We start from the raw sequence: 9,796 nt of genomic DNA on the forward strand, positions 1-9,796 counted from the left end.
CTCTTCTGAAGCTGCATCCTCTGAATTTTAATCCAAAGGAGTTCCCCCACTGAATTTCCTAATGGCACAGTGATCATCACGAGGGTGGGCTTGGGATCCCGGGGGTTGAGAGCTCCCTCACTCATGAGCTCTGCAACATTGGGGGCAACTCACAAATGCACGTCTCTGAGCTTCGGTTTCTCCACATACCTACTAGGTATGGAAAGCCATCTTCGTTTTGTTTAAGCAAAGTCTGTATGTAGCATGTTTTCTGGTCCTTAGAAAGGCGTAGCTCAGAGGAGATCGATGGACAAGTGAAGTGCAGTCTGTTCTCTCACGTGATGCTCTGGGCTCAATCTTGATGCTGCCTCTGCCCCCAGACTCTGAATGTTTGTCCATCCTCCACTGCTTCTGTCTCTCACTGATTCTGTATTTGAGGCCTGAAGGGGTTTTTTTTGTTTTTGTCTTTATTTTCGCATGTATGTGTATGATGCTTATGCACGTGTGTTCATACATGTGTAGGCACACATGTAGGAGTGGGGGGGGTGGCAAGCAGGCCAGAGGTCAACACTGGCATCCTCTTCAATTGCTTTCTACCTTATTTTTCTTTTTTGAGATAAGCCCTCTCAAAGAACCTTGACTAATACAGTTAATCTACCTAGCCTGCACCCAGGGAATCTCCTGTCTCTGCCTCCCCAGTGCTAGAAACATGCGTGTATATTACCACACCCTCCTTTTAAAAAATATGTTATTTTTATTTATTTAACAGAGAAAGAGGGAGAGAGAGAGAGAGAGAGAGAGAGAGAGAGAGAGAGAGAGGGAGAGAATGGGTGCGCCAGGGCCTCCAGCCAACGCAAATGAACTCCAGACGTGTGCGCCCCCTTGTGCATCTGGCTAACGTGGGTCCTGGGGAATCCAACCTGCATCCTTTGGCTTTGCAGGCAAACACCTTAACCCCTGAGCCATTGTTCCAGCCTAGCTTTTTTTTTTTTTTTTTTTTTTTAAATTGCAGTAGGGTCTCACTCTAGCTCAGGCTGACCTGGAATTCATTATGTACTCTCAGGGTGGCCTTGAACTTACCATGATCCTCTGACCTCTGCCTCCTGAGTGCTGGCATTAAAGATGTGTGCCACCACGCCCGGCCACACCCAGCTTTTCCATAAGTGTTGGAGATCTGACCTCAGGAGCTCATGCTCATCTCCCCAGCCCCAGGCTGTGGTTTGCGTGTCTGGCGCACTTCCTGGCTTGTGTCTGTGCTGTTCTCACAGGTCTGTGTGCTGAAAGGAGTGCAGTGAATACCTGCTGGGGAGACACTGGCTGTCTCCATGGGGACCAGGTGGGAAGAGTTCTGGGACATTCGGAACAGACGAAAGAGTCCGGCCCTTTCCTCAGATGGCCCCGTTGGTCTGGACCAGAGCTCACGTGCACTGCCGCTGGACACCGCCTCTCCTGAGTGACCGGGCGCCTTGTCCTCCCGCTCCGTGGAGGCAGGGAGACCGGGCAGTCACAGCGCCTGCAGCCCTGGGCTTGGCGACACCCCCTAGGAGGTGTCATGATTGCCCAGAAACACTGGGTGTCTCCCGACAAGCCTCTTAATTGAAATTCTCTTCTCTTCAAAAGAGTAACAATTAAAGTGCTTTGTTGTTGTTGGTTTTCGCCTGCTATCATTTTAGGGTCCCTGATGGTGAGACGTCCCTGCTGAATCTGGAAGTTGTCTGACACGTTTCAAGCACAGGGCCTGAACCCCCCCCCCCCCCCCCCACAGCCCTCACTGCAGCATCGCCTGTTGCCCAAAGGCACATTTGAAGCACGGTGCTTCCGAATTTGGTCTCTACTGGGGTTTGCATATGCAGCATCCTTCCAGAAGGCTTGGTTCCCACTGTGGCAGTGTTTACAGGTAGGGCTTAAGGGGAAGGATGGGATCACAGGGCTCTATCTTCCAGCAAGGATTACCCCCCTAGTAGATCCCTAATCTGATAGCATTTGTTGTTGGAAGGAGGTAGGAGGTGGGGTCTGGCTGGAGGAAGTAGGTCTCTGGGGAGCGTGCCATTGAAAGGTCTCTCTGTTTCTCTTTCTCTCTCCCTCCCTACTTGTCCTTCATGAGCCCCGTAAGAAGCCTTTGTACATGCTCCTAATACCATGATATCCTGTCTTGTTTCAGGCCCAGTGAAATGAATTCAGGTCCGTGAACTGAGCCAAAATAAGTCCTTTAAACTGTTTCTCTCAGGTATCTGTCATGGCAACAAAATGAGAGGAAACAGGGCTCAGAGAGATAAGGTAGCTTGCCCAAGATGCTCTGCTTGCCAGTGCAGTAATAAAGAACTGAAAAAATAGAGCCAACTCTGCATGTCAGGCCATGGGAAGAGGACTATTTGGGGAGTCTATGGAAACACTTTTGTGAAGGATGAGTGCTCAAATACCAGATGGTCTGAGGAGTGGCTAGCCAGTAACAACTGATCAGTCTGTGGTCTTCAACCCCCAAAGTTCTTGAGAACTAGGAGAAGAATTAAGATTTCTTACTGTTTTCTCTATACTTTTTTTTAAAAAAAAATCTGTAATTTTATTTATATTTTTTTCTTTTCACAATTTTTATTAACATTTTCCATGATTATAAAAAAGATCCCGTGGTAATACTCTCTCCCCCCCAGCACTTTCCCCTTTTCTCTATACTTTTTAATTTCATTTATTTATTTGAGAGGGAGTGAGAAAGAGGCAGAGAGAGAAGGAATGGATGCACCACGGTCTCAGCCACTGCAAACAAACTCCAGGCATATATATCACCTTGTGTACCTGGCTTACGTGGGTCCTGTGGAATTGAACTTGGGTCCTTTGGCTTTGCAAGCAGGCACCTTAGCTACTAAGCCATCTCTCTAACCATATTTTCTTTAGTCTTAACACCCACAGTAGCTCAAACCAGAATAGTCAGTAATCGTGTGCTACACATGTTGTAGAGCTACCTTATCAACATCTGTCCAATAGAAATTGTTTGTGCATAAATAATGAGTTTAAAAAATCAGTGTCTGGGGCTGGAGAAATGGCTTAGCAGTGGAGGTGCTTGCCTCTGAATCCTAGGGACCCAGGTTCAGTTCTCCAAGTACTTATGTAAGCCAGATGACAAGTTGGTGCATGCATGTGGATTCATTTGCAGTGGCTAGAGGGCTTGGTGTGCCCAGTCTCCCTTTCTCCTCTCTCTCAAAAAAGTTAAATAAATAAATAAATAAATAAATAAATAAATAAATAAATAAATAAATACAACATTTTAAAAAATCAGTGTCTAGATCCAGGCATGATGGTGGTGCACTCATTTAACCCCAGCCACTCAGGAGGCTGAGGTAGGGGGATGGCTGTGTGCTCAAGGACAGCTGGGGGCTACACAGTAAGTTCCAGGTCAGCCTGGGCTATCATGAGACCCTTCCTCAAAAACAAACAAGCAAAATTGGTGTCTCTACATACTCTTGAGTAAAATAAGTCTCTTAGAGACCCTGTCATCTTCTCCTAGCATGACAACAAGAGAGTTGGACACCATCCACTTTAACACAGAAAGAATACTCAGGCATGACAGAGGAGAACTGGACTCCACTGACTGTGATGTAGAGAGAGTACTCGGGTATGACACAGCAGATCTGGAATCGACTGAATATGATGTAGAAAGAATATTATGTATGATGGAGAAGAGCTGGAATCCACTGACTGTGATGTGGAGAGATTACTCAGGCATGATGGAGGAGAGCTGGACTCCACTGACTGTGATGTGGAGAGAGTACTTGGGTATGATGGCAGAGAACTAGACTGTACTGACTGATGTGGAGACAGGACTCAGGCATGATGGAGGAGAGCTGGACTCCATTATCTGTGATGTGGAGACAGTGCTGGGGCATGTTGGAGGAGAGCTGGACCCCACCCACCGTGACATAGAGAAAGTACTCGGGCATGATGGAGGAGAGCTGGACCCCACCCACCATGACATAGAGAAAGTACTTGGGCATGATGGAGGAGAGCTGGACCCCACCCACCGTGACAGAGAGAGAGTACTTGGGCATGATGGAGGAGAGCTGGACCCCACCCACCGTGACAGAGAGAGAGTACTCGGGCATGATGGAGGAGAGCTGCACTCCACTGACTGCAATGTTGGGAGAGTATTTGGGCATGATGGTGGAGAGCTAGGCTCCAACCACCATGATGTGAGGAAAGTACTTGGCATGCAGGAGGTGATGAGTCTCTCCTTCTGCTGTTCCAGTGTTCAGTGGGTGATGATCCTGGCTCCTTTCCCCAACCCTCCAGGTACAATTACTTCTCCAGTTAAAGACAGCTCAGGGGCAACTAAGCTTAAGCTGGAGGTTCTGTGCAGTTAGAGTGAATGCTCTGGCCGAGGAACCCTGCTTCAATGTCTTATGTCTTAGGATCTGCTCATAAGGACCTTCTCTGCAGGCTGCCTGCACCTAATGTTACTGTGGCGAATCAACGTGTCATACCTCCGCTGTGGTAAATTAAGTTTATTGGGGAAGGGAAATTAAATGAAGTCTGTTGAGGAATTAATTGTGACTGTCCAGGCTTAATCTATCATATTATCCCATTGTGGCTTATCGGGATCAAAATCGACTGGCTGTGTTAAAACATAAATAAATAAATAAATAGATGAATAAAACTGTCATAGCTAGGAGAAAGGCCTAGGGTTTGGAGCAGCCAAATCAGCAGAAAGCAGAAGAGGAGACTATTTGGGGGAGGAAGGGAGTCAGTCAGCTGGTGAGTAGGGGAACAAGGTGGAGGGCAAATTGAAACCAGGTATGTGTGTATGAATTGTGAAAATAAGACCCACTACTTTGTACACTAGCTTAAAACATTAGTTATATAAAAGTTCTTTTTGAGGCTAGAGAGATGGCTCAGTGAATGAAGTTTTTACCACACAAATGTGAGGACATGAGTTCTGACCCGTAGCACCCATGTAAATGCTGGATGGGGGTGGCCGCTTGCCTATAATCTTAGCACTTGGGGGTTTGAGGAAGGGACCCCTGGGGCAAGTGGGCTGACTCGACTAGCTGAATCCCAATCCCACCTCACTGGAAAAAAAAAAAAAAAAAAGGAGATCAAGGGAGACACGTTACTCAACTTCTGGCTTCCACATGCATGTGCACACACATGTTCATGATGCACACGCACAAGAATATGCATGTACATGTGTGTGCACAACATACACACTCTTACAAAAATATTATTTCAGACCAATCAAACAGCAAGGGACAATGAAAGTTTGAGAATGAGGAGGCACATGGCTCAGAGGGTACCAGCAGGTACGCTGAAGAAGAGAATGTAGAAGGGAAGGATGGAGACCAAACACCTCTCAATGTCCACACGTGAGAGACGAGACAGAGAGAAGGTACTGGAGTGTAGAGAAGCTCAATAAATATGTGAGTCAGTGAATGGGAAAGCAAAGGAGTTGACGGTAATCTTTATTATCATGATCCGCATGTCTGTGTTGAGATGTAGTAAGGACTGTCTATTCAGGTGTAGAAATAGAACTGATTTGTTTTGGGTACTTTCCTGCTTTGTTTTCCACACAGGTGTGTCAGCCCCTTCCTCAGAGGCTTACTGTCCAGACAGACCTTCTCCTATGTGAGGGAAACTTTCTCAGTCTCCCCTCCCCTCAGCCTGGCTGAGAAGGGGGAGAATGTCTCTTGGCTTGGGCTTTTCTGCTTGCTTTACCTCTTAATCCTAACTCTCCCCAAAATAAATCTCATAAAATTCATAACCCTCTTCTGAGTTCACATTTTTAATTCTTTTAAAAACTTTTTTATTGACAAATTCCCTCCATCTAGACAATATGCCATAATCATAATTTCCTCCCCCTTCGCTCCTGAATCTCCACTTCAATGTTCCCTTCTTCTTTTCAACTTCTCCAACTTATCTCTTTTCTGTCTTGATGTCATCACTTTTCCCCACTCATTACGCAGGCCTTGTGTAGGTAGTGTCAAGCGCAGTGATGTCACGAATGCCACAGCTACTTTGTGTTTGGAAGACAATATTTCAAAGCCCTCCTTCCCTTCCTGTGGCTCTTACATTCCACCACCTCTTTCGTAACAGTCCCTGAGGGTGTGATTAAAGGTGTCTCACTTAATGTTAAACACTCCACTTGAACAAGAACCCAAAACTGGGGTTCATGGATCTGGGGATCTCCTGCATCTTTATGAAGATCTCCTTCCTCCCAGATTCCAACCTTGTAACTTTGTTAGGCAGGTAGTGTGATTGGGCACATGGAAGTAAAGGCAGGAAGGTCTGTACCTGATACAGGTCAAAGGATGATCTGATTTCTTATCTCCTGTCTAAAGGAATTCCTTAGATTTTTTTTTCTCCCTCATCTGAGCCCCTCATTGGGAGGGAGGACCCATTTCCTTATATAAATCTAATCTCGACATTGCAGTTGGTCAAGTTCAGCTCCCAGAACTTGGCATCATGGCTAGCTTCTTTCTGAGCCAGCCTAGCCCACACAAATGAACTCTCATACCTGAGCCAGAAGGTAAAGCCCACTACAGAAAGATTATAAATACATTTAAAAGGGGAGGGAAAGTTCTCTTGGTGGCCTGTTCATCAGCCATGAACCTCCAGGTTCTAGAAGCTGGGCTGAGAAGAGGGGGATCCCCCTGACTTCTACTCCCTCATGGGCTCTTTACCCCTCCTGTCCTCCACACGGCAGGGGCTCTTTGTACTTTCTTTTCTGTCCTCTCTCTCCTTTTACTTTTCTTGTAGGCCAACCACGTGATCTCTCACACCACGTGGGTGTATTCATTTTTCTTACCTTGGTTCTGTACTTCCCTCAATAAATATAATAATTTAATAATTATTCTTCTCAGTCTTATTTTATTCAAGTTCTTTGGTTAGATGTACACAGGAACCTAGGGTTTGGGGTTCAAGGACTCTATTCCTGAACACCTAACTCCCTGTTTCAAGCTTTGCCTAGTGTGGGAGTCATAAGGTCCAGTTCCTGCCACTATGTAGCACGTGGGTCTACGGAAGAATGCGGCGGCACGCACCATCACGCCAATATAGGCCCCGGTGAGGGAGGATGTGGTGAGCAATGGAAGCAAACCAGACTGAGCAGACCTCATCTGAAAACCCCAAATCCTAAGTCTGAAATGCTCCAAAATCTAGAAGTTTTTGAGTGCCAACAGGATGCATTTAACAGCATGAAACATGTCACGTGCAAAATAATTAATAGTGTAGCATAAAATTACCTCTAGGCCATACGTATATGGAACATAAAAGAGTTCACAATTAGACTTTGGTCTTATCCATGTATACAAAATATTATAAAAATCTCAAAAAAATTCCAAATCTGAAATGTTTCTGGTCCCAAGCATATTGCATAAGGGTAATTAACCACTCATGAGAGAGTCACTGTGAGAATTGGGGTAATGTCCCGGAACTGGACTTGGTCACAAAGACTGCTGGCCGAGATCTGAGCAACACAGGTGGGGATTAAGAGGAAGGACATAAACATGCTTAAGAGCTATTGATTGGGTTATTGATTGGAGCCAGTTCTATTTCCTACTTGTTTGTGTGGTATAATCATAATCAGTGCCTACTTCACCTACCAAAGATGCTCTACCTTGGTTGGTACCTGCTTAACTACACTCTCTAGCGACTGAAAATGCCCATGAGCTGCTGATTCATGTAAGAGACTGGCATTTGATAGTATCCAGCTAGAAATTTTCTGAAGGTAGGACACAGCAGGCAGCAAGAGATCTTTAGGGTAATCTGATAGGAACATTATCTCTATAAACACTAGTCTTTGAGAGTGGAAAATTCCAACATGAATCCTTACTTCCTCACTTCCAATAATTTGGTCCTTTAAGAGACCTGTTCGGTGTGGTGATATTTTTTATACTGTGTGGTATATTTGTTCTTTGCTTCTTAATAGGATGAGGGAGAGAGGAAGCAGAGGGGAGGTGCTAGGTCATGGGTCAGTGGAGATCAGCAATCTGGCTTGGGTAAGCATTCACTGGCCACCTGCGGATAACGATGCCTGCAAAATAAAGGTAATTAGAAAATCCCTTGTAATGAATCACCCAGCTGGAAACTAATGAGTGATGGAGACCCAGGAAAGGGAGAGCACCTAATTAAACTAAGTGGAACTTCCCTTTGGAGCAGGAAAATGCCAAGAATAAGGCAGAAGGAAACATTTTCTGGCAGTGTTTTGACCAGATAAATCCATTTATCATCTTAGCACAGTTACAATTTTTGCTTACAAAGTGAAATATTAATATTTCCTTTACATCAGGGCAAATCTCAGTTTCATCAATTTTGTGTCTAACACACATATAACCAGAGGAAGAGGAACTCAAGGACTGGGGAGAACTGAAGAGCTCTGGCTGGGCATAGTGGCACACACCTTTAATCCCAGCACTTGGGAGGCAGAGGTGGGAGGATCACCGTGAGTTAGAGGTTGCCCTGAGATAATATAGTGAATTCCAGGTCAGCCTGAGCTAGAGTGAGACCCTGCCTCAAAAATTCAGGACAAAAAAAAAGAATAAAGAGATCTGGACACATCTGAGGTCCTTGACCTTAAATGCAATGTACAGAAGATGGGACACAGGGACTATGCTTCTCCTGCGGGACTGTTCTCCCTCCCACTGAGGTCACAACTCTTGTGGTTTGAATGTGAAATGTACCTCCAGGTAGGTTCCTGTGCTTCGACAACACTTGGTGTCAACTGGTGGTGCTGATGTCTGTACAGGTTACGGGCTCTGTAGGAGACGGGGTGTTGCAAGAGGAAGTGGGTCACTGGGGGCAAGCAGTAAGGTTTTATACTCTGGCTCCCACTTCCTGTTCCCTCTCTGCTTCCTGAGTGCACTGTGATCAGCTCTCTGCCTTGTGCTTCTTCTACCATGCTTTCCCCACCACGAACCTTCCCCCTGAAACTGTAAGCAAAAATTAAACCCTTTCTTTCCTTCCTGGTCAGGTATTTGCTCACAGCAAGAAGAATGTAATGAATTATATCACCTGGGCCTGAGTTCTTGAATTGCTCGTCTTCCAGTAATCCGAACATGGGAAGACTCTGAGGAAGAGAGCAGGTAACTATTGATTGTAGCCCATGAAAATTTCAAGCCAACTTTGATTTGATCCTCTTTAAGACCTTCTAACACAAAAGTGCCCCACCTTTGGACATTGTGATAGGATATTGTCATCCACAGATATGTTAGGTCACGTTCATTGCTATCCTGGGATGCATGTGGGCAGGTGGTTGAACTTTTTGAGCAAACTGAAAAAAAAAAAAATAACACAATTAGTGCAAACTAATTGTACAAAATAATGGATATTATGTTACTTTGTACCTGTGTATACCATGCTTTGATGATGATTGCCACCTACTTATCCTTCCTTGTCTACCTTGCCCCTCTGGCTAGTCCCTTTTCTCTTCCCAAAGTCTCCTCTGGGTGTATTTGCACGAGGTTGGCATTTTCTTTGTATTCACTCATTTCCATTTATTTATTCAGTTTAATCAATAAATATTCACCTGGCATGTATTTGAGTAGCAGGAGTTGGAGGCGGTAAAAAGACGGTTGCAATCCTCAGGAGCACCTGTTTGGAAAAAAAAAATAAAGGAACATATAGATGATCAAGACAGGTATGGACCAGCCACTCAAGGGAAAGTGGGGGGAGCACAGTGTGAGGTAAGAAATGGCACAGGGGCTGGAGAGATGGCTTTGCGGTTTAGCGCTTGCCTGTGAAGCCTAGGGACCCCGGTTTGAGGCTCAATTCCCCAGGACCCACGTTAGCCAGATGCGCAAAGGGGTGCACGCATCTGGAGTTCATTTGCGGTGGC

Source organism: Jaculus jaculus, chromosome 6 (assembly GCF_020740685.1).
Source record: "Jaculus jaculus isolate mJacJac1 chromosome 6, mJacJac1.mat.Y.cur, whole genome shotgun sequence".
Taxonomy (NCBI): Eukaryota; Metazoa; Chordata; class Mammalia; order Rodentia; family Dipodidae; genus Jaculus; species Jaculus jaculus.